The following is a 26,566-nucleotide window of genomic DNA, read 5'->3' as shown; positions in this document are numbered from 1 at the left end:
ACATTTAAACAGCATATTGTATACTATAAATATAGACAATGTTTACTTCTTTATTCCAAATATAAATTAAAACCATGATTTTATGTAAATGTTTAAAATAGGTTTTCATGATAGTCAAAAACTGATAATAATCCAACTGTCCAGAAACTGACTAAAATAAATTGCCTGACGTCAGCTAATAAATATTGGTGGTAGGATTTGAACCCTTCTAGAATCCAAACACTTAAACACTATTCTCTACTTCTACTATCTCTCGTATCTTATAGTAATATCTGTATTAAGGGTAAAATATTCTCTCCCTTATAAGGTAAAGGGACAGATATAAGGATAAATGTTTACCAGAAGATACACTGAAACACAAAGATCAAAGCACATTGAAGTGATATGACCAGCAAGGCAGTACCAGGGATGATAATGCTACTTATAATTCCAAGCATGAAGCAAAAGGACCAGTTAAAACATAAGAAGATGATCATCAAGGTCAATAATAAGGAGAACTTAGATCTCTCCTCAGGAAGATAGTAAGACAACGTGCATTTTGAGAAGAAAATGTAAAAACAGTGCAGTATATATTTAAAAGTGTAGCTCAGGACCAAATTATCAAGACCTTCAAGTGTTTAAGACAATTTAAGTAATTGAGAGTATAACAATTAATTCCGTTTTTATGTTACAAACTTTTTACGTAAAGTCTTCAACATCTAAAGAATATTGGAGAGATCAAGAAAGCATTCAGAGAAAGAGAGACAGTAGATGGCAATTGACTATTTTCATAGATTTAAGAATTTGCCTAAGTTGTTTGGCAGGGCTGAAAGAGAATGCCTGTTGTCAGAGAAGGAAGGGGATGACATCTGCAAAGCATTTGCTTTCTTCTCCATTGCTCCTCAAAGATTTCCCTGGCCTTTCATTTCTCTGGCTCAATAAAGGATGACCTTAAAAGGTCAGAGCTATTGATGTGCCAACTGAGAGACAGAACACACAAAATGCAGAAAAATTATGATGAAATGTCTCATGCTTGCAGAATGTATACCTCACTCTGGGACAGCATTTCTTGAAATTAAGGCTGATGCCCTGAAACTTGGACTCACCTTGCTGTGTATTCAGGGCTTGGGCTGACACTTGCCCCATACCTCTCTATGGCAAGTTCCCACAATCAGCATCTTTTCAGAGCTATTTTTAACTCTCCTCACTTTCCTTTGACAAATTTATAGGTAGTTTGGACCACTTTAAAACAATTGAGTTTTTACACTGTGTGATTTTAGATAATCACATTTCTCTCTTGTCAAGCAGGTATGATATTTCCTTTAGGCCATTTTCTTTATGCTCATGCTTCCATTAGTATCTTTACTTAGCTACACTTATTTGATGTGAATAAAAGCTTGTTTCTGATTGCTTACTTAAAGACAATGATTGATCTTTTTGGCCCATCTGAAACCAGCTATTTGGTCAGGCACTGGAAGCTATAGTCATTCACTTTTAGAGTCAGAATTCTTGACGGTGAATTAGAGGGATTCTCAATAAGTGAATTAGAGGGAACAGCATCCCTGGTTCACATTAATTTGGAGAAGTACATATACTGTATACCTCTAAAAATACAGAAATAGGAAAGAGATGAATAGGTATGACATAGACGATTATTCAATATATTAAAATATCATGGAGAAAGCACCATTTCCTCTTACTAGCCAATCATCTCACTAGTTTGTTTAAAAGTCTTTTAAAGAAACTTGATGAACTCATGATACGAAAAATGTCCACTAATATCAAGTCCTTTGGATGGATTTTTAAGTTTGTTTCTGGAGCCCATTTTGGTCTGTATCTATTGTTTGTTGTTTCTGCTCATTTTTGTTCATATAACTTTGTCTTCTTTTGCATGTGATAGCTAAATCTTTTTCTAGGCATTGTATTCACACAATTGTTTGCAGAAATAATCTCTCACCAGAAAGGGTATATATTTGCTTCTGCTGAATGCTAGTCAGTACTTGCAATTTGAGATTTTCTCAATCTAATTTTAGGAAATGAGATGGCCTGCCTACAAATTGATGGGTGCTGGATTTTAAACCTTATCTTCTGAAACCTGAAAATCATTCAGAAGTGCTGCCTAGCATTTCAGACAGCCTCTTCTGCAATCCTCCAATACTTTGATAGTCAATGAGTAAATATTTTAAGCTTTGCAGGCCATAAGGTCTTTGCCATATCTACTTACTTCTGCTATTGAAGCATGATAGCAACTACAGACAATACATAATCAAATGTATGTGGATATATTACAGTAAAACATTATTTACAGAAACAAGGTGAGATGGATAAGACATGCACCTTATAGTTTGTCAATTCTGCTATAAGGAAAAAAATGGCTGTATATGTACACCCACCTTCAAATCTTCTATACCATCTCAAATCCTAAATACTTTAAAGCTAATATTTCTCTTCTCTTTTAGGAGTTTGTAAATACTTCCAAGCAGATGATTTTTATGCTTTAATCAGCTATTGTTTGGTTGTCTTCTCACCATTACCTCAAATTCAAGCACTCTTTTTTTAGAATTGGGGTCAAAAAACTCCATGCAAGGAAAAGCCATTACTAGAATAAAACTTAGAATTTCTACTGGTTAGAATTGAATTAACTATCTGTACATTGTCAGAAGCAGCATATTTTAATTAAAATCTCTAAGGATATATTTTTCACCTGGGACTAATCATCAAAAGCCTGGAAATTGTTTTCTATGTCCATGTTCATGAAATACTAAATATTTATTGAGCACTTTTATGCATTTTCCACTTGATTACCCCCAAAACTACAAACTTGGATTATTCACATTTCATCATCCAAAGCAAGACATTAACAGGGATAATCCTGCTCTCTAGGAAAGGCCTCTCAGTCCAGTCTTCTCTATTGTCACTGTTTATACTCTATAGAATTTGTCATACATGAATTGAATGACAAGTTTATGTGCTACTAAAGGGATGAACAGATTTCTTAACTAATGTAATCTGTGTACATGGCTGGGGACCCAAATTTCCTTGTAAATCTTAATAGTCACAGTGGCAAGCTTCAGTTGGCAATATAACTCTCTCAAAAACTCAGTAGGCTTCCTATCTATTTTACTTTATTCAGTTTCACTTGCCAAAATTCTTAACAACAGTTCTGCTTAAAACATAATTTCTAGAAATGCTCCATTTAATGGCTTTAAAGCTTCTATTTATATCTATTGAATCAATGGCCAGTTTCTTAAACCTGTAGGGTTTCAGCATGAGACACATTCTCTTAATCTTTTTTTTTTTCCTTGAGCCATTTTATTCAATGAAAAAGTTTTATTGGTCACAACACTCCTAATTTGACCTTCATTTTGAGGCACCAAAATCCATTTGCAGCATTTAACTATAGGTGTAGAGTTTTATCTTTAATTTGATATTTGCCTCAAAGATCAGTTTCACTTGGACTTAATATTTTAAAGTCTCTCTTAATTTCATCTCCTATTGTTTCTAAGAAGTAGTCACTTTTTCCAGATTTGTAATAACCCAATTTCTAATTCTCTTATTCTGCTTTTTGTTTCTTTTTCTAAGCTCTCTTTTTTTCTTGTCAAATACTGCCCAAAGCAGCTAACTATTGCTACTAATATTCTTCTTTCTAATCTCTTCCTTGGGAAGCTGTACACTCATTAGTTACATGAGCTGCCTTTAAATCTATAACAGAAGACCAATTTGGCAAATGTTTTGTCAAGGCATCCCCATCTTTTCAGCCTCAGATAGCAGTTTTCTTTGCCAAATATTATGGGCTTTAAAGCTAATGCTGTTTATTATAGGGATTTGTTGTTGTTGTTGTTATAGAAGCACTCTACTTCTGGTACTAACATTTGTGTAAGTCAAGAAAGGCTAGGTTATGCTACAAGGAGTAAACAACTTCCAACTCTCAGTGGCTTACAAAGAACAAGGTATGCACATCTTGCTTTTACTACATACCAGTTACGTGTTCACAGGGGTCTCTGCTCCATATCATTTCCACTCAAGGGTCCAGGATAATGGAGACTTTATCATCTGTAGCATTGCTGGTAGCTGCAGCAGGAAAAAAGAGAGCATAGAGTATTGGACCCAACTTTTAAATGCATCTCCCCAAAAGTGGTACATATCACTTCTATGCACATTTCATTGGCCAAAGCAAACAAACATCTAGCTTTGTGGGTCCTGAGGGGCAAAAAGAGCAGACATATTAGTGAGCATCATTGGTATCTGTCACAGAAGAAAGATCTTTTAAAATCATCAAGATAAATTTTGTCATTTGATGCATAAAACACCAGAAAGCCAGAGAAGAGGCACTGCTTTTTCATGCAGATTATACATTTTAGATCTTGAACTAGTAACAATCTCTTGAATGCTATTCCAATGTTGCTACTATATGGTTTTGTCTCAGCTGATCCAGTTTCTCATATAATGTTATGACTTGGAACCTGGATACTTTAGTTTTCACCTGCAAACAATATTTGAATATGAGTTGAAACTAATATGCATCACATGTAAGTTTATAAACTTACTAATCACTGACAATTTCATTTTATGATTCTATGTCAATGACATTAGAGACATGCAACATAATAGTGGTTGAAAATGCTTTCTATAAATAGCGAATGATACACTCCAAACAACAAAAAAAAATGTAAGTAGGGAACAGCTTTTACAGTGAAAACATTTTTATTTAGACAAAAATATAACCTTTAAAAATTAATCAAATTAATCTTTTAAAATTAGGAAGCGCTAACATATCTATATATAAATTTAATGCAATATTTCCTAACAATTTTTCATTTAAAGGCTTTTACTCTTATATCTTTATATACCCTGAATGGCGTATATCTATCATAGCTCACCAATAAAATGTATCAGGCTCATTTAAACATTATACTTTTAGAGGCTTTAATTACTGTTATACCTTTTTATGTCTCATTTTATGGAAAGATTTCTACCTTTTGCACAGAACCAAGGATTCTTTTTGCCTTGATAACATGTATTGCTTTTCTAGCATAATTACTGAACATTGAGCTCATTGAAACTTGTTTAATATGGCTAATGGCTTTTCTTAATCTAATTGCATTTCTGAGGTGAAATGTCCATATGAACACATTACACTCAGTAATCATTTGAACTCACCTCACAGAAGTTACATAAAACATATCCTATTATGCAGAATTAATAAGTGTGTTACTAACATCTTGGTACTGTATTTGTAATGGGTTATACTTAGGATTCTCTGTAATCACAAACCAATTTGCTGTTGCCACCATCTTTTTAATAAACGCTTTATTGAGATATAATTCATGCATAAAATTTACCCATTTAACATGTACAATTCGATAATTTTTACTATATTCACAGAGCAGAGCAATTATCACCACAATCAATTTTAGAATATTTTCATTACTCCAAAAAGAAAAACTGTACCCTTCAGTCATCACCCCTCCTTTCCACATCCCCTGTCTCTAAGCAACACAGCTCAATCTACTTTTTGTCTCTATAGATTTGCCTATTCTGGACGTGTTTGAACTTTTGTGACTGGCTTCTTTCACTTAGCATAATGTTTTCAAGGTTCAGCCATGTATAACATGTATCAATACTTTATTTTTAAGACTGAATAACATTCCATGGTATGGATTTTACCACATTTTATTTATCCCTTCATCAGTGATAGAAATTTGACTTTTTTTTTTTTTTTTTTTTTTTAAGATGGAGTTTTGCTCTTGTTGCCCAGGCTGGAGTGCAATAGCACGATCTCATCTCACAGCAACTGGGTTCAAGTGATTCTCCTGCCTCAGCCTCCCAAGTAGCTGGGATTACAAGCATGCACCACACCTGGCTAAATTTTTGCATTTTTAGTAGAGACAGGGTTTCTCCATGTTGGTCAGGCTGGTCTCAAACTCCCGACCTCAGGTGATCTGCCTGCCTCGGCCTCCCAAAGTGCTGGAATTAACAGGTGCAAGCCACCATGGCTGGCTAAATTTGACTTATTTTTACCAAATTTTGGCTATTAGAAATATGTTGCTATATTTCATATAAAATTTTTTAATATATGTTTTCATTTCTCTTGAGTAAATACCAAGGAGTAAGGACCGGGCACGGTGGCTCAAGCCTGTAATCCCAGCACTTTGGGAGGCCGAGGCGGGTGGATCATGAGGTCGAGAGCTCGAGACCATCCTGGTCAACGTGGTGAAACCCCGTCTCTACTAAAAATACAAAAAATTAGCTGGGCATGGTGGTGCTTACCTGTAATCCCAGCTACTCAGGAGGCTGAGGCAGGAGAATTGCTTGAACCCAGGAGGCAGAGGTTGCGGTGAGCCGAGATCACACCATTGCACTCCAGCCTGGGTACCTGGGTAACAAGAGCGAAACTCCGTCTCAAAAAAAAAAAAAAAACAAAAAAAAAAAACAAAAAAAAAAAACAAAAAACAAGGAGTATAATGGTTTCTTCATAGGGTAACTGTATGTTTACTCATTTGAAGAATTTCCAAAGTGACCAGCAGTATAAAAGAGTTTCAACACTACACATTTCACCAACGCTTGTTACTATAAGTCTTCTTGATTATAGCCCTCATAGTGAATGTGAAGTGTTTTATTTGGTACATTACCCTGATGAGTAATGAGCATTTTTTATGTGCTTGCTAGTCAGGTATACCTCTTTTAGAAAAACGTCTGTTCAGATTCTTTGCCTACTTTTAAATTGGGTTATTTGTATCTTTATTATTGAAATGTAAGAGTTCTTATACAAGTACCTTATATAAAATCTATGATTAATGAATATTTTCTTCTGTTCTGTGGGTTGTCTTTTCACTTTTTTGATGGTATTCTTTGAAGAAAAAAATAATTCTTATATTTTAATAAAATGTAACTTATTTATTTATTTTGGTTGCTATTTCTTCTCTCTTTTAAAGAGGTGTTTAAACAGTGAAATTGTTTTTTTTCCCCTTGTGGATACAGATCTTATTATTTACTTTACCCATCCCTGAATAGTAGAATCTATACATTTATAATCACTAATTTTTTAAGGAACAGCTTTTCTTTTACCTAAGAATAAATTTTTGAGTCAATAGTAATTTTATTTTATTACATGCATGGTGGGGGTTAAGTGACTTTTTTTGTACTATATTAAATATCTCTTTATAATTACGTAAACCCTACTTACATATTTAAGATTGCAGGCACAGGATTTTTGTTTTGTTTTCAGTAATTCATATTTACAGCTCGGAATTATTTGTTGCTCTTGTCTACCTTTAATATGTTTAATAAGTTGCAATTCTTTACAAAAGCAAATGACCCTGTAGGATGTGATTCTAGGTGTGCTTGATTGTGGCAACCATGAAAATGCACCAGATAGCTATCTTTCTGTGGGGAGCACAGTTGAGTGACACACCCAGCTGCTACTTGTCTAGATCCACCATCATGTTAGTGCCAAGGTCATCTTCCCCTCGACTGTTTATGGCCAATGACTGAACATGGCAGTGGCGCTAGTGCAAGCCCTTTCCTATCTGACATGTGATTCCATTAATGGGAAATTTTGACTCCTGGACACCTCATAAGCCTGCCAAAATTGTCATACAATTGCAGTGTTCTCTGAGACTTTTCCTATCAAATCCTTTTACCTTTCCATTCTTTTTCATAGGTGTCATAACTGTTTCACAGCTGGAAGGCTCTCTTTGCCTATCCTGTTTCCTCTCCATTTATCCTTCACAGTTATTTTCTTTCATATCTAATTGCATCTTGATATGTGGTTCTTGGAGGAGCTAAGCTAACACTATAAGGTTAAATAGCTTCGTCTAAATCATAAAAATGAATATAAATTTTGAATATGACATAGATATCCTTAATGGGGTAATGGGTCACAGCTATTATTTGAACACCCACTCAAGATAAAGATAAGATTTGTCTCCAGGACTGTAGGGCAATTTTCATACATATCCACAGAGGCCAATTCCCCTCTAGGAAGGAGAATTAAAGAGGAGAGGAATTGGTGAGCTTAGAGGACAAAAAGCATGCTCCAAGTTATAAAGAAAGAAAGTCAGAACTATAGGCACTGATGCAAGAATACTTATTACCAGACATTATGAATATGAGAAAATGTAAGGGGCTAAATACTATGGCACTTGATGAAAATTGAATGCCTTGGTACTTTGCAAAAAATAATTTCCCACACCACAGGGATCCATACAAACAATATTTAGATGGGTGGCTGCTCATTATAAGAGGGGGATTAAATGCTGATTCAAAATAAAAGAATAGTATAGTTATTTTTTATTTTAGAAAAAGTTAATGTAGGACTAAGTGTATAAACTCTGAAGTCATCTATGGGCTCATTATTTGACTCAGCCATTTAAAAGATGTAGCAGAGACTTAGCTTTATCATTTTGAGGTCAATATTACTTTATGAAGATATTGTGAGGAAAACATAAGATATGTGCAAAGTGAAAGGTACATGCCAAGTCCCCAAATAATAATTAAGAATAAAGGAAAGGGTGGCAACATTGTAAATGGCTCCACAAAAGTGTGTAGTGAAGGATAAGGTAGGCACAATTGTAGACTACCTGACTGAGTGTTGAAGGCACGCCCCAACATGAACACAGAGCCCCTAAGAAAAGACTGAGAGGCTGATTGGTTCTAGGTATTTAAGGAAGATTCTGCTGATTATTAGCTAACCACTGAACTAATCAAAAGGAGATTTCAGTGTCCACACATGACAAAGACACAGAATGTACAGACTTAGTTCTGAAAAGTCATTAAACAACAAACTACAACAACCAGCAGCAACAACAAACCCTGGGGAGGGGAGAAAATTTGATTTTCAGTATTGCCACAATAAATTATACAAAATATATAGTTTTCAATAAAAAATCATGAGGCATGCAAAGAAACAGAAAGTATGGAACATACACAGTAACAAAAACAGTCAATACAAACTATCTTTAAGGAAACCCAGACATTAGACTTACCAGATGAAAATTTTAACATCAATCCAAAAGTGCTTATTAGAAATAGTATGCTAATTGTAATCTCCGGGAAGCCATTAAGAAATTAAACAAACTCTAATACTGAAATTCTTCCCAAAAAATTTAAAAAGTGAAATACTTCCCAGTTTATTCTATGAAGCCAGTATTACCCTGATTAAGCCAGTATTACCCTGATTAACCTGACAAAGACATCACAGGAAAATAAAACTACAGATCCATATAAACCATAAATAGAAATAACAATTCTCACCCAAATTCTGTCAAATTCAGCATCATGTAAAAAGTATTATACAGTATGATCATGTGGGAATTATCACAGAAATGTAAGATTAGACATTCCCAGTATGTAGACATAGAATGTAGATACTAGAATGTTGATCTAAAAAAATCAATCACTAGGCCAGGCATGGTAGCTCACACCTGTAATTCCAGCACTTTGGGAGGCTGCGGAAGATGGATTACCTGAGGTCAGGAGTTTGAGACCAGCCTGGCTAACATGATGAAACGCTGTTTCTACTAAAAATACAAAAAATTAGCCAGGATTGGTGATGCATGTCTGTAATCCCAGCTACTCTGGAGGTTGACGCAGGAGAATTGCTTGAATTTGAGAGGTAGAGGTTGCAGTGAGCCAAGATTGCATCATTACACTCCAGCTTGGGCAACAAGAGCTAAACTCTGTCTCAAAAAATAAAAAACAAAAAACAAAGAAATCAATGACTCTATAACACATCATAATACGCATGATTATTTCAATAAACTCAGAAAAAAGTATTTGACGAAATCCACTTTTATGATAAAAACACTCAATAAATGGGAATATCCTTAATCTAATAAAGGATATGTATGAATAATGTACAGCTAACATCATATTTAACAGTGAAAACCAGAATGCTTTCTCCCAAAGACAAGATATAAGACAAAGATGTCCACCCTCACCTCTACTATTCAGTTTTATACTGGATAGTCTAAAAAAGTCAATTAGACAAGAAAATTAAACTACAGCATCCAGATTAGAAGGGAAGAAGTACAATTATATGTGCAGATGACATGAATTTATATATAGAAATTTCCAAGAATCCCGTGAAAATTACTATAGCTAATAAAAATACAGCAAGTTTAGAGGATCCAAAATCAATGTGTAAAACTCAATTGTATTTCTATGCACTAGCAATGTACAATGTGAGAATAAAATTAAGAAACAATTACATTTACAATAGCATCAAAATGAATAAAATATTTAGAAATCAATTTGACAAAAGAAGCAAAGAAATTGAATACTGAAATCTATCAAATATATATGTATATTTATCTTTAATAATTTGTCAAATATCCTTGAAAGAAATGTAAAAAGACCTAAATAAATGGAAAGATATTTCATGTGCATGGGTTAGAAGACTTAATATTAAGATGCAATTACTCCTCAAATTCATCTGCAGATTCAAAGCAATCATCAAATTCCAGATGGCTTCTTTGGAGAAATTGATAAGATACTCCTAAAATTCATATGGAAATCCAGGGGACTCCAATTAACTCAAACTATCTTTAAAAAAAAGAACAACCAAGGGGAGAAGTTAACCTCCCTGATTTTCAAACTTATTTTAAAGCTATACTAATCAAGTCTGCATAGTACTGACATAAGGACAGACTTACACCTCAATGGAATAAGGTGAGAATCCAGAAATAAATCCATACCTCTATGGCATTTGATTTTTGACAACAGGGCTAAGGCACTTTAGTGGAAACACAATAGTCTCTTCAAAAACACTGCAGGGGCAACTGGAGCTACACAATTAATTGAATAAAGGTGAACCCCTCTCCATATCATATACAAAAATTAACTCAAAATAGATCAAAGAAATAAGTGTAAGAACTAAAATTACAAAATCCTTGAAAGTAAGTATTGGGGTACATCTTTCTGTCCTTGACTTCACAATGCTTTCCTTATATACGATACCAAAAGCATAAGCAAAACAAAAAATGAAAATAAATAAATGAGACTTTATCCAAATGAGAAACCCTTGTGCAAAGTACATCATTAGGACAATAAAAAGAGAAACCACAGAATGGAAGAAAATAATTGTCAGTCCTATGTAAGATAAGGGTCTAGTATCCAGGACATATAAAGAATTCTTACAACTCAACAACGAAAAGCCAAATGACTCAATTAATAACGGACAAATGACTTGAATAGCTATTTTTTTTTTAAGAGATGGGGTTTCACCATGTTGATCAGGAGGCTGGTCTCGAACTCCCAGCCTCGTGATCTACCCACATCAGCCTCCCGACGTGCTGGGATTACACGCGTGAGTCACCACTCCCGGTCTTGAATAGCTATTTTTAAAAGAAAATCTACAAATGGCCATCAGACTTTTTGGCCATTCACATCCACCTGAATTGCTATACTCAAAAAGTCAAACAGTAGCTAATCCTGACAAAGATGTGGAGAAAGTGGGGCTCTCATATATTGCTGGTGGAAATAGAAAATGGTACAGAAACTTTAAAAAACAATTTTTAGTTCCTTGAACTAAAAGAGTTATTATATGACCCAGTAATTACAGTTTTAGGTACATACTCACAAAATATAAAAACATGTCCATGAAAAACTTGTATTGAATGTTTATAGCATCATTATTCACAAAATGTCTAATTTCATTTATAAATTTTCAGAATTAGCAAATCAATTGAGACAGAAAGTAGATTCGTGGCTGAAAGTGATGTGAGAAGGAGAAGTGTAATCAGTATAGGGCTTTCCTTTGGGGTGATCAAAACATTCTGGATTTAGATAGTGTTGACAGTTGCATAACTTTATGAATACACAAAAAGCCATCAAATTGTACAATTTAAAATGGCTAAAATGGCTAATTTTCTGTTATGTGTATTTTGTCACAATAACCAAAAGAATGTGAAATTTATTAAAGTCTCTGAACCAAATGTCAATATATACATATCAATTTTAGTTCTATATCTCTCTATATTATTAAAAGAATCAAAAATCAATGTAAAAACACAGCATTATAGAAAACAGTATGGAGATTTCTCAAAAAGTTAAAAAATAGAACTACCATATAATCCAGAAGCTCCATTTCTGGGTATAAATCCAAAGGAAATAAAATCACTATCTCAAAGAGAAATCTGTACTCCTAGGTTCATTGCAGTACTATTTACAACAACTGAAATATGGAAACAGCCTAAGTGTTTTTAGACAACTGAATAAAGAAAATGTGTGTGTAAATGTTATTCTGCCTTAAAAAATAAGGAAATTCTGTCATTTTGACAACATATGTGAATTTGAATTACCCTAACTGAAATAACCAAGACACAGAAAGACAAACACTATATGATCGCTATTATATGTGGAATCTTAAAAAAAGAAAAAAAGTCTAACTGATGGTTGATAGAGAATGGAATGGTGGTTACTAGGATGTGGGGCCTATGGCAGAAATGAGATGTTGGTCAAAAGGTTAAAACTTCCAGTTGTGTAACTTCTGGAGACCCAACATACAGCATGATGACTATAATTAATAATAATGTATTATGTTCTTTGAAATTGGCCTAGAGAGCATATCTCAAGTTTTCTCACTACAAAAAAGAATGGTAGTTAGGTGAAGTGATGGATATGTTAGCTAGCTTGACTGTGGTAATTACTTCACAATATACACATATATTAAAATATTATGTACACCATAAATATATACAATTTTTGTTAATTATATCTCAATGAAGCTGGAAAAAAATACACAAATCAAAAAAAAGTTGATAAAACCTGCCATAACTTTAACAATCTCAAAATCAAGCAATAAATCTACATGGGAATCTGCAAACATTGTCGAAAGACATTAGAGCAAGCTTAAATAAATATAAAAATATATCATATCCACATATTGAAGGTTCAACATTATAAAGGTATCATTTCTCCAAACTTAATCCATAGACCCAATGCAATCATCATCAAAATCTTAGTTTCTTTGTGTTTGAGGGAGCAATGTCTGACTATTTTATTTATTTATTTTTTTGAGACAGAGTCAGGCTGTGTCACCCAGGCTGGAGTGCAATGGCGTTATCGCGGCTCACTGCAACCTGTCCCCTGGTTTCCAGCAATTCTCTTGCCTCAGCTTCCCCAGTAGCTGGGACTGCAGGCATGCACCACTACGCCTGGCTAATTTTTGTATTTTTATTAGAGATGGGGATTCGGCATGTTGGCCAGGCTGCTCTCAATCTCCTGATCTCAGGTGATCTACCCACCTCAGCCTCCCAAAGTGCTGGGATTACAGGCATGAGCCACTGCGCCAGGCCTGTTTGTTTTGTTTTTGAGACAGGATCTCAGTCTGTCACTCAGGCTAGAATGCATTGGCGTGATCTTAGCTCACTGCAGCCTGGACCTCCTGGACTCGAGCTATCCTCCCACCTCGGCCTCTGAAGCAGCTGGGACTGCAGAAGCAGCCACCACAAATGGCTAATCTTTGTATTTTTTGTAGAGATGAGGTTTCTTCATGTTGCCCAGACTGGTCTTAAACTCCTGAGCTCAAGCAATCTGCCTGCCTCAGCCTCCTAAAGTGTTGAAATTACAGGCGTTAGCCACCACGTCTGGCCATAGTGTCTGACTTTAAAATTTCTATGCACAGTTTGTATTTGTGCAAGGTCATCAAACAGACTAATGCAGCATAATAGAGCTTGGATTACAACTCAAATATATATTGATAAGAAAGTTATAACAAAGCAGCTATAGTTTGGTAGTAGAGCAAAGATAATCTTTTAAACAAATGTTGCTGGAATAATTGATAGCTAAACGGAAATAAAATGTAATTGAACCCCCACCTCATATTATACACAAAAATAGATGCCATTAGGTTTTTTTTTTTTTTTTTTTTTTTTTGAGACAAGGTCTTGCTCTTTCACTCAGGCTAGAGTACAGTGGCAAGACATAGCTCACTGCGGCCTCAAACTCCTGGACTCAAGTGATCACCCCACCTCAGCATCCTAAGCAGCTAGGACTATAGGCACACACCACCACACCTGCCTAATTAAAAAAAAAAAAAATTCATAGAGTTGGGGTCTTGCTATGTTGCCCAGGGTAGTCTCAAAATCCTGGCCCCAAGTGATCCTCCTGCCTTGGCCTCCCACAGTGCTGGGATTACAGGTGCATGCCACCATGCCTGACCTCCTGTTAGATTTTAGACTTAAATGTGATAGGAAAAAAAATAAAGTTACAGAATGTAAGATAGAAAACTATCTTTATAACCTTCAAATAGAGAAAAATTTCTTGAGCAGAATGCAAAATTCACTAAATATAAAAGAAATGATTGATATATCTTACCTCAATAAAATTAAGAAATTTTGTTCATTGAAACACAACTTAATAGAGTGAAAGTGCATGTCATGAAGTGAGAGAAGACGTTTGAAGCACAGTCAAATAAAACAAAGGATTCATATCCAGAATATACAAAGATTTTGCAAGACAGTTTTAAAAACCAACAGGTAAACCAAAAGAAAATAAGAAAAAAAGACTTAAACAGGTACCAGTTGAATATGGAAAACCAATTAGTCACTGTACATATGTACAATTTCTCAACCTGATTGGTCATTAAAGAAATGCAAAATAAAACCACATTGTAATATTGCTACACTCCCAAGAAAATGGCCAAAAATAAAAATTTTGTCAAATACCACATGTGGGCAAAGTTATGGAATAACTAAATCTCTTATGTCTTGCTACTGGGAGTGAACATGCACTTTGGAAAAATTGGCAGAATATAAGAAAGAAAAACTTACATATGCCCTTTGACCCAGTGATTTCACTCATAAGAACATACTCTAGTGCAGTGATTGACAAACTATACTTTTGCATTTTAAATACTTATGAAAACAAAAACAATAAAATAAAGAACGTGTGACAGAGATGATATGTGTCCAGAAAAGCCTAAAATATTTATTATCTAATCTGCTGCAGAAAATGTTTGCTAGGTCCTTCCCTAGAGCAATTTGTGCACACGTATTCCAAGAGATATGTTTAAGAATATTCATATTGCATTATTCATAAAAGTCTTATCTTTGTTTTGGTTTCCCTTCAAGCAGACTCTGAAACAAGGATTTGAGTTCAGGTGGTTCATTTGAGAGGTGATCTTAGGAAGTACATTTGAGGATATGGGAAGAATGAGATGGGGAAAGAAGGAAAACCAGTGAAGTGTGCATTGTTTAGGTGAATAGCATTCAAGGCAACTGGGGCCCATTTGTGTTATGAAGAACTACATAGTATTTAGCTAAAAATTGTCCCTCAAAAAGGATGCTACCCCTCATTGGTTGAGAAGTGATCCTGGAAGAATTAGCTTCCGTGTTCTTCTGAGCTGCCCTGCTAGCAAGCCAATCAATCAATCAAGTGAGACCTTAAGAAATGACCTGAAGGAAAAGAAAAGAAAATTCATCCAGAATGTCTGTGAGCATTGAGTCAGCTAGAGTACTTCTGTTCTAGTATGCAGGAGCACTGCTGACCACAGCTGCGACTGAAATCTGATGGTGGTCATGGGAAGGTGATGCAGGGCATAAACCAGAAATGTCCTATTGTATGAGTAGAGAATGGATGTATACCTCACGGATCATTCATAGAATAGGCTATCACACAGCTATAATATTAAATGAAGTACAGCTAAAAACTGCAATATGAATTAATCTGAAAAACAAATGTTATGGTTTTTAATATTTGTCCTCTCCAAAACTCATGTTGAAACTTAATCATCAATGCGGCAGTGTTGACAGGTGGGGCCTTTTAGAGGTGATTGGGTGATGAGGGCTTTGCCCTCATGAATGCATTAATCCATGCATAGATTAATGGGTTATCATGAGAGGAGAACTGGTGGCTTTATAAGAAGAGGGAGAGAGACTGGGCTAGCATGTTAGCATGCTGAGCTCCTTCACCATGTGATGCCCTGCACCACCTCAGAACTCTGCAGAGTCTTCATCAGCAGGAAGGTCCTCACTAGATGTGGTCCCTTGACCTTGGACTTAGCTTTCAGAACTGTAAGAAATAAATTCTTTTTATTTATAAAGTACCTAGTTTAAGGTATTCTTTTATAAGCAACAGAAAACAGACTAATAGTGAAAGATACATATTTATATTACAAAAATATAAAGATATCAAGGAAATCATTGAGAAAGTCAAGATGTTGCTTTAAGGGACAAGAACAAGTTTTTGGTCAAGAAGGGCCTCCACTGGACTTCTAGGATGCTGCAGTGTTCTACCTCTTGATGTAGGTGGCAGTTACACAGCTGTTCCTTGTGTAATTATTTATTAAAATACATTCATGCTTGATGTAGTTTTGCATACATGTTATATGTCACAAGTTAAAAAAGAAAATAAACCTTCTTTGATCTCACACACTTCCTCAAACTACTGTTTGTTTTTTTCCTTCCTTTTAGAGCAAAACTCCTTTAAAGGTGCATTGGAACCCTCTTTCTCTCTTTCCTTAAACTCATTCTAATCAGGCTTTCATACTCATCACTGCCCTAAAACTACTTTTGTCTAGATTGCCAGTATCTCCAAATTGCTGAATCTTCTTATCCATGTGTGTCTTACCTATCCTCAACATTTGAAACAAGTGAACACTCCCTTCTCTGTAAAGGACTTATTTGACTTGGCCTTCAGAACTTCACATACTTTATTTTCTGATTATTCCCCTTTCCTCCTTGTTAAAATTGCAGTCTCAGGACTCAGTTCTTGCTTGGACTTATTCTTTACCTCCAGTCACTCCCCGGGTGATTAAATTAGCTTAATGTCTTTAATTACTACTTATTTTCAGATGTTTCTTAAAATTTTATCTCCAGGCTAAACATCTCTCCTGAAATGCAGAGACATATGTCAAACTGCTGACTTCACATTTTTACTGAGATGTCCAAAAGTCACATGTCCAAAATTGAATCATTGATTACCTCATCAAGATCTGGACTTCTCCTGCTGTTTTTCCCTTATCAGTGTATGGAACAGCAGTAAGAGGAAACTACATACTTTTGAGGAAGAGAGATTGAGCTAGCATGTTAGCATGCTGCGCTTCTTCACTATGTGATGGCCTGCACCACCTCCAGTGTTTCTTTTCTCACTCAGAGTAAAATCCAAAGTCCTTCAAGCCTGGTTAGAATAAGTTCAAGAGAACAAGGAAAGAGGTTTCCAATGCACCTTTTGGTTACTGAACCTAAAACTCTAGGGTCATTCTGGATGTCATTTTTCCTCTTACATCCCACTTCCAAACTTTAGGCAAATCCTTAGGTTGTATCTCAGAAATGTATATAATAATCAATACCTTCTCTTACTTTCTACTGCTATTGCCCTGATCCAAGCTACCAATATTCTCTCATCCAAATTATAGCAATAGTTTCTAAACAACTTTTGTCTTTATACCATGACCCCAACAGTCTATTTTCAACACAGTATCTATTGTGATCTTATAAAAATTCAACTGTAATCATACCACTCATCTACTCAAAGTCCTCCAGCATTTCTCTTCTCACTCAGAGTAAAATGCAAAATCCTTGCAGTAATCTACAAGATCCCACACAGTATGGCCCGGCTTTAACTCTCTGACATCTGTTTTTACACTAACTCACTCAGCTTCAGCCACACTGGCTTCCTTGATGTTACTAGAACATGCCAGGAATGCTTCTGGCTCAGGTCCATTGTGCTAGATTGCTCTTCAGGTGTTCACATAGCTCATTCCTTCACTTCTTTCATGTTTTAGCTCAAATATTAACTTTTCAGTGAGGCATTTCCTGACAATCCTTTTCAAAACTACAACTTCTTCCAATTAATTTACACACACACACACACACACACACACACACACACACACACACATTCTATTGCCATTCCTTGCCTAATTTTTTCCATAATACTTATCACTATTTAATAGAATATATATATTCTACTGATTCATATATATCTACTGATTTTTTGTTTGCCTCCACCCAATAGAATATAAGCTCCACGATGGCAATGATTTTTGTCTAATTTGTTTATTGCCATGGCCTTGGTGCTTTGGACAGGGTCTGCCACCTTGTAGTCCTTCAATAAATATTTGTTGAACTGAAGAAAGAAAAGAAGACAGATAAAGCTCCTTGAATTTTTCCAAGCCTCAACTGACATTTTCTGAAACTTCCAGAAGCTTTATAGCCACTCCAGTATTTTTTATCTTTCAACAATTCACATCCATTTCCCTGTAGTGAAAAGCAATAAAGAGCTATTTAAAAAATAAAGCTATGTAGCTTCTTTTTAAAGACAGCCTGGAGAGAAAATGTTGCAAGTTTTGTGGAGGGGTGCTAGAGAAGCCTGAGCAAGAAGTAAGAAGTGTTAAAGTGTCAACCAGCTATACTTCTTTCTTTGAGAAAAAAAAAGATAAATAAATATTCACATATATGTGCACATGTGGAATTGTATAGGGATAGTAAAGTGGGCCTTGAGGAATCTGTGTGTATAAATGAGAATATTGATATTATGAGGTTACAGAATTCACTCAAGGTCACACAGCTAACTGTTAGAACTGGGATAGGTAAAAACTCAATTATCCCAACTCTTATCTCAGTGCTTCTTCATCCGTATTGCACCATTTTGAGGGAAAATTTCTATTACATTGGGGTATGGAAGGGATATTTGCATAGTACGTAATACTGTGAAGGGGAGTAATTTTAACTTTTGTGTCTACCACAATAGGTAGAAGCTTGGTTTGTCTATCCAAAATACCAACCCTCTCAGCTCTCAGTCTACAAATAAATGGTCAATGGTATCTCTTATCTCTCTCTCTCTCTCTCACACACACACACACACACACACACAAATATGCATACGCATGAACATATGCACGGATATGTACTTACATACAGACACTGCTAATCTATAGGAATTTCTGTGAAAATTAGAAAAAAGCCAACATCTATAAATGGTTGAATCAAAATAAAAGGTGGTCCCTCAGGCACATAGATGGTGGACAAATGTAACCTCTCAGAAAGGGAAACAGGTACTGCTTTCCTCCTGGCATTATCCACCACAGCACCAAAGTATATGTCGATTTCAGCATCTTTTGCCCCCTGCATAGGCACACACACACACAAACACACACACAGATAGACTGAATACACACACACACACTCACGGGTGCAATGAATATACAAACACACACATAAATACACACACACACACACACACACACACACACACACACACACACACAGGCACATTGTTTGGTTTAGCTAATTAATCTTCCCATAATGTCAGCCTGACCCATTAAATGATTAAATAGGGGACTACTTTTTTCATATGGGAAAAATTTCCATTTCCATCGGAGTGGATTTTTACAGCACACAGAGAATAAAGCACAGCTAAGTGATCTTTTAGATGATGACATTATTTTCAAGGGAGCAAGGGGCAATAAGACCTCAACAGACTGACAAATGAATAATACTAACGGAACCACTTGGTGTGGGTTAGGAACACTGGCATTCTTCAGGACTGAAGAGAGACAAAGTAAACACTGACACATCTTTCTCTTTAAATCTAGGATGGAATCGGGAATGTGAGTAAATTGAAAGCTTCTTGAAACAGCAGAGAATCAGTATTTGGAACCCGGACACTGCAATAATTAATGCAGAATGATGGGGAAAGTGACTGAACTATGATTTTCACTTTGCTTTCGGAGTTAGTATTCTCACACATGAGAAATACTTCTGCCTTTTGCATTACCACTCTATTGTGACCATACTTTGAAGCTCAATGACTAAGTAAAAACTGAATGTCACTTTGAAAAATTAAATTATCAAGCAGCACCAAGTTTGATGGAAAAGAAAGAAGAATTAGTAGATTAAGCAAATGACATAGAGCAATATAATTTCCTGCAACACCTTGGTGGCTACTTAGCTTAGTGGACTAGAACACTGAAATAGCAAGGTCAATTTATAAACCATACTGAATGCCTGTTCTGTGCAGAGCCAGTACTAGGGGATTTGAAAATATGATTGAAGTGTAGACTTACCAGAAGATAAGTCTGGAAATGCCAGAACAGGACAATGGAAGGTGGGCCTTGAATGTCAAGCTGAAAAGTCTGTATTTCATTCCCAAAGGCCTCTGTTTTTCAACTTTAAATGGGTATCAATATCCCTCAGGGAGGCTGTTAAATACACTAGTTCCCTAGATTTGAAAATTACATTTTCTTCACGTTTCCTGGGTTATTTTGATTTACGCCACATTTGAAAACATTGTCAGAGGCACAGGGGAGCCATTGAATGTTGAAGAGCAGGCAAATGGCAGTATCAGCTATTTGCTTATGAGACATAGCTCTAACAAGCATGAATGTGTAACATGGGTGTTATGGGTTGGCTCTGTGTCCCTGCCCAAATCTCATCTCAAATTGTAATCTTTACATGTCAAAGGAGGAACCTGGTGGGTGGTGACTGGATCATGGAGACAGTTTCCCCCATGCTGTTCTCATCATAGTGAGGGAGTTCTCACAAGATCTGGTGGCTTTATAAGTGACAGCTTCCCCTGCACTCTCTCTCTCTCCCACCACCTTGTGAAGATGTGCCTTGCTTCCCTTCACCTTCTGCCATGCTTGCAAGTTTCCCGAGGCCTCCCCAGCCATGTGGAACTGTGATTAAATTAAATCCCATTTCTTTATAAATTACTCAGTCTTGGGTAGTTCCTATAGCAGTGTGAAAATGGACTAATACAATGGAGGAATATGTGTGTGTAACTTGAGGAGCGACCGGAAGAAGGAAGTCTATTTGGCTTAACTCTTCTGTGATCTCATTTGTTTTCTTCTAGTCTGTAGTCACAGAATGTCACCCTCACCTCTGGAACTAAGTTGCCAATCAATGTTTTTGATGACCAGGGGCAATGGACGATTATGGCTCGTCAGCTCGAAATTATTTCCATTCCTGGAGAACAATTTCAACATGGGTTAGAAAAAACAATTTAATATATAAGAAAAAATGATATTTTTCACATCAATATCAAATATTCCCTGCCACAAGGGATTTAAAGAAAAATAAAAAGAACAAGGGAGCTTATTTAGACTCTGTTTCTGTTCTGGAAAAAAAAATGCTGAATTGTTGCCTGTGTGCTCAAGGAGCTATCATTCTCTTTCAAATTATTTGCTTGACTCCCTCTATACGTAAAATGCTATTCTAAACCCTATCTGTAGTACAGAAAAACTTGAGTGACAGCATGTCTATTGAGTGAGACATGAAAAAAGATTGAACAACATTTATAAAAACAATATTTAATTAAAAGTAAAGTAATATAATTCACATGAGTATAGAATGAAATGGATAGAAATGCAAGTTCTCTAGAGTCAGATTGTCTGCTTTCATACATTTCATAATCCATCTACTTTCTTTCTTTTCTTTCTTTCTTTCTGTTCCTTTCTCTCTTTCTTTTCCTCCCTTCCTCCCTCCCTCCCTCCATCCCCCCTTCCTTCCTTCTTTCCTTTCTCCTTTCCTTCCTTCCTTCCTTCCTTCCTTCCTTCCTTCCTGCCTTCCTTCCTTCCCTTCTTCCTTTCTTTCAACGGCTTCTTGTTCTGTTGCTTAGGCTAAAATGCAGTAGTGCAATCACAGCTCACTGCTGCCTCAAATTCAAACACGTACACTGGAACATTCCTCCAACCTTAGACTCCCAAGTAGCTAATTTAGTTTTTTACCAGTTCTCTTAGACTGGACAAGTCACATAAGCAATTTATGTCTGAGTGTCCTCATCTATAAAATGGGAATGGCAATGAAATCTACCTCAAGAGTATTCTACGAGCTCTAAGTGAATTAGTACATGCATAGTGCCTAGAAAAACATCTGGTGCATAGAAGACTCAACAAATATTAGCTATTATTATCAATGAAACTTAGAAGTACAGAAGATAAATGAAGAACACACATGATTTGAGGTCAAATGGTATTACCAGGAGATACTTCCTAGAAAAGTTATATTTTAAACTACAATTTTAAGGAGATTGGGAAGAAAAGAGTATCTTCTGAGGGTCACTGAGGCATTATGCTATATTGAAAGTATAGCAATTGGCATTCGAAGACATGAGCTCCAATCTCAGTAATAACTCCTCTTAGTTACATAAATTAACTTCTATAAGTATCTGTTTTTGATCCATAAAACAATGAAGAGTATCTTCTCTGTCTGCACAGAGTATAATTAAGAATATATATATATATATATATATATATATATATATATGTGTATGTGTGTGTGTTCCTATGCAAAAGAAAGTGATAGAAATGCATATATATATACATATATAAACATGTATATATGTATATAAATATATACATATAAATATACACATATATACATATATACATACATATATATATATATATATATATATATACACACACCATGTAAAAATACTTTGAAAACTGTAGTTTTGACTATTAATGGTAATTACATGATGCTCTAGCACTTCGTAGTATACAGTATCATAATATTATGGAGACAGTATGATCTAACAGAAAAAGTACAGGATTTGGAGCAAAAGAAAAACAAAACAACCAACCAAACAAAAAACCCATAGCCTTCAAATTCCAGCTGCGCCAATTGGGTGAAACATTTAAACTCATGAGCCTTAGTATATTCATCTGTAAAATGGGATAATCAAATCTACCTCATGGTGCTGCAATGAAAATTAAATGAGAACATACAAATATATGATACACTTCAGCATTATCCAAAATATAATTGGTACTTGATTAATATTAAAATGATGCCCAAATAAGATAGACACAACTAAAAACAGAGTTGGATACAATAAGGAAAACACAAATTATCAAAACTGGAAATGATACTAGAAGTCATCTAATTTAACCTCATTTATTCATTCAATATAATGTATATCAGGGCTCCTGCTTTGTGCTTCACAGTGCACTCAGTACAGCTTGCAGACTTTGTGCTGGCAGCTTTGACACTGACAGTAGACTTGCTTTACAGTCTTCTCCCTATATGTGTCTGTTCATTGTTATATCCCAAGCACCAAGAATACAACCTGGAAGACTGCCAGCATTCAATAAATATCTGTTGAAAGAATGAAAAGGGGACCTTAAATTTGAAAAAAAAATGCTCGAGTAGAATAGAATTTTTTAAAGAGATGACTGATTCCATCAGGTGTACTGCAAGTATACAATGTAAGTAGTTTTTCCACTTCATCTTGTATCCTCTGTATCTGAAGACCACGTTCAGAGAAAAGCAGCCAAATCTCACTTCAGGCTTATCATCAATCCCCTGACTCCTTATTAGAATTAGATCCTGAGTTGTTTTGCCCTGGAAGCCACCTGAATCACCTCTAATTTCCATATGCTTTTGTAAAGAGCTACCAAGATCCTAACTTCCTTGTCTCCAAAAAAGCCAGAGCAAACTGGAATATAGGATGCTACTTTCTCTCTTTTCTGCCCTCAGCTCATTACATCATCTCTCTATACACTGCTGGCATGGGCTACCTTAGCAGATCTCTTGCCTATAGAAATCTCTGGACCGGAAACAGATACGACCTCTATGTCCCTGCAGCCTCCAAAACTTCGAAAAACAACTACAAAGCATTGCCAAGAAATCTGCCTTCTTGCTTCTTTCTCATGAGAACACCAGGTAGACCTCCCACTCTCATCTCAACAGGCACTTAAGCTGAGGAGAGTGCTGTTAGTGTCTCCTTCTTGAAAGCTACATCCAGTCTTCAAGTGGTCATTTTAGATTCCTTCTTTTCTTGGCATAGAGAGAAAAGATCAAGGACTAGAAAAGACCATTCTCTTGCTAAAACCCTGTACAACCACTGCCCCAAAATTTTCCTCTAACTAATCCTCTCATGTAAATTGGGAAAAAAGATAGAGATAGTTTAATACACTCTTAGAAAATCCCATAAGAAGGAGTCTGGGACTCAAATTTGAGGCCAGAAAGATTATTTTCTTTAGAGTATGAGAGTAGTCAGCAGCTTTTTTTCTTAACTCAATAATTTTATCACAGTTTCTGTCAATAATTTTATCACAGTTTCTGGTGGTTACAGGGGGAAAATCAGGCAATAGAACATGTAGCAATGAACATCTTTGTGTGTGTGTGTGTGTGTGTGTGTGTGTGTGTGTGTATCAATCTATATCTATCTATCTATCTATCTATCTATCTATCTATCTATCTACCATCTACCACATCATTGTCAAACTGCTGAAAATAAACTATGTATACCTAATTTATTCATGTATCTCTTTTCTGTGTCTGTGTATGTGTGTGGCTATGAGATAAAAAATTCCATTAGAATATGAACCCCATAAGAGAAGAAATTGTGCCTGCTTTGTTAACTGTTCTAGTTCCAACACCAGAACAGTGTCTGGGATGTGGTTAGTACTCAACAAAAACATGTTATTAAATAAATGAAGAAATCAAAAAGACAGAGGACTTGTGCAGGTTCTTTGAGCTGCCAAGTTTGCTGAGTGATCATATCTGTCAAAACACAGAGACAATGAAATTTTTGATGTCTATACTGCAGTGGTGTCATCTTAGATATCAAGGAAAGATACCAAACAATGACGTCCTTGAATGTGTTTGTGTGTGTATGTGTGTGTGTGTGTGTGTGTGTGTGTGTCTCCTGCTTACATATCTACGTCCATCTGTATCTGGATGTCTGGACTGATGTCTTAAATATTTTTATTTATATCACAATTTTCAATGTATTCTGGTTATGATGAGAGTTTACAATGTTGGCTGATAGAAACAGTGAAAAGAAGAGGTTCAAAATAAATCACAATATAATCCCTAGTTGTTTTTTTTTTCTATTGATTTTGCTGATTTAAATATTGTTTGCTAGAATCTTGGAAGGTTAAATAAAGCGGATGAAGACATTTTAGTACTTAAATTGAAGACCTTGAGAATAACGTGAGTATAACTTCTTTCCTGAGAACTGCGTTATTTATTCAGCATCTAATGGAAAAGTAAAATGAATAGATATTATGTAACATCTTTCTGTCAACTGGTAAACTTCATATTTCTTACATTGTATTTCAGCAACTAAATGTTAAAAAAAGCATTCAAAATATGTATATTTAACAGAGTATCTAATATAAAAACTCAATAAAAAGCATATAAAAATTAACAGAGCTCTAAGACTGCAATGAAGCATCAAACCTAAAATGTACTCAGTAATGGCAAAAGGAAATTCAAATCAATTAATAGAAACCGTTAAATAGGTAAAGCAATCAGGTCTCAGCAAAACCAGAATTTATTCCATCTAACCAAAAATTGCCTTTAGGATTATTCTTCATAGTGTAATTGAAGTCTATTGATGTTTTCTGTTTAAATTTACAATGCCCTACACTGAAAAAAAATCAGGAAAAAAAAATTTAAAATCCTAAACTTTTGTTTTTGTCAGAGTTATTTTCCTCATTAGCTGTTGAAAAATGTTATTGTATCTTGAATTGTGTGTGTAGCAAGCTGGTTTCCTCACGGGAACAGAAGTAATGTATTGACTTATTGACTCAATAGAAGTGCCTTTAATTCCTGTGACATCCAGTTGTTAAAACACTTTATAGTTTCAGTCAGCCAAACCATTCAGTGGCACATAAAGTTATTTTCCCAGTTATAAGTGTTTCTGCTCTTTAGCTTCATCTTCAATGTAAAAACATTAAAAGAGAAAGAAATTAACCACTATAATTCAGTATTTGCAATTCTAATTCATAAGATGAATCATTTCTATCTCCTCCCATAGACTTTTGCTAGGTAATGTTTTATGATATTTTAAAGGTTCTCATAGCATTCTATTTTATGTTTTGTAGCAAAACCACATTGTATTTTTAAAACTTATGATTGACACATAATAATTGTAAATATTTGTGGGATAACATGTTATGTTTTGATATAGGTTGAAGATACTAAATCTAAAAAATCTAAAATTCAAAATGCTCCAAAATCTGAATCTTTTTGAGCACCAGTATGATGCTCAAAGGAAATACTCATTGGAACATTTCAGATTTTGGATTTTGGGATTTGGAATGCTCAACCAGTATAATGCAGAGAAAATGTCTGAAATCTGAAATACTTCCAGTCCTAAGCATTTTGAATAAGGGATACTCAACCTGTATATGTATACATTGTGTAACGATCAAATCAGGGTAATTAGCATTTCCATCACTTTAAACATTTATTATTTATTTTAATGAGAACATTCAGAAACCTCTCTTCTATCTATTTTGAAATAAATATTAACTCTAGTCATTCTACTATGCAATAGAACATCAGAACTTATTCCTCTTAATCTAATTGTAGCTTTATACTCATTGATCAATGTCTTTCAATCTCCCATCCCCTCCACTCTCCCCATCTTCTGATACTACTATTCTACTTTCCACTTTCATGAGAATGACTTTTTATACTCACATATGAGTGAGTTCATGCAGTATTTACCTTTTATGTGTCTAGCTTACTTTCCTTAACCTAATGTCTTCCAGGTCCATCCATATTGCCACGAATGACAGGATTTCATTTGTCAGAAAAAAAAAATACTTAATAAAATTCCACATTTCTTCATGATAAAGCTCCTAAGAAATTAGATATAGAAGGATTGTACTTCAACATAATAA

At 35.2% G+C, this 26,566-nt stretch overlaps 1 pseudogene; it reads left to right on the top strand.

Annotated features, from left to right (window-relative positions):
* The window catches only part of LOC101048359 (transportin-3-like), an 87,862-nt pseudogene that overhangs the window by 9,354 nt on the left and 51,942 nt on the right, over window positions 1–26,566 (top strand).

This window comes from Saimiri boliviensis, chromosome X, assembly GCF_048565385.1.
Source record: "Saimiri boliviensis isolate mSaiBol1 chromosome X, mSaiBol1.pri, whole genome shotgun sequence".
Taxonomy (NCBI): Eukaryota; Metazoa; Chordata; class Mammalia; order Primates; family Cebidae; genus Saimiri; species Saimiri boliviensis.
The sequence above is the reverse complement of the archived record's forward strand: the minus strand, read 5'-3'. Positions and strand labels throughout refer to the sequence as shown.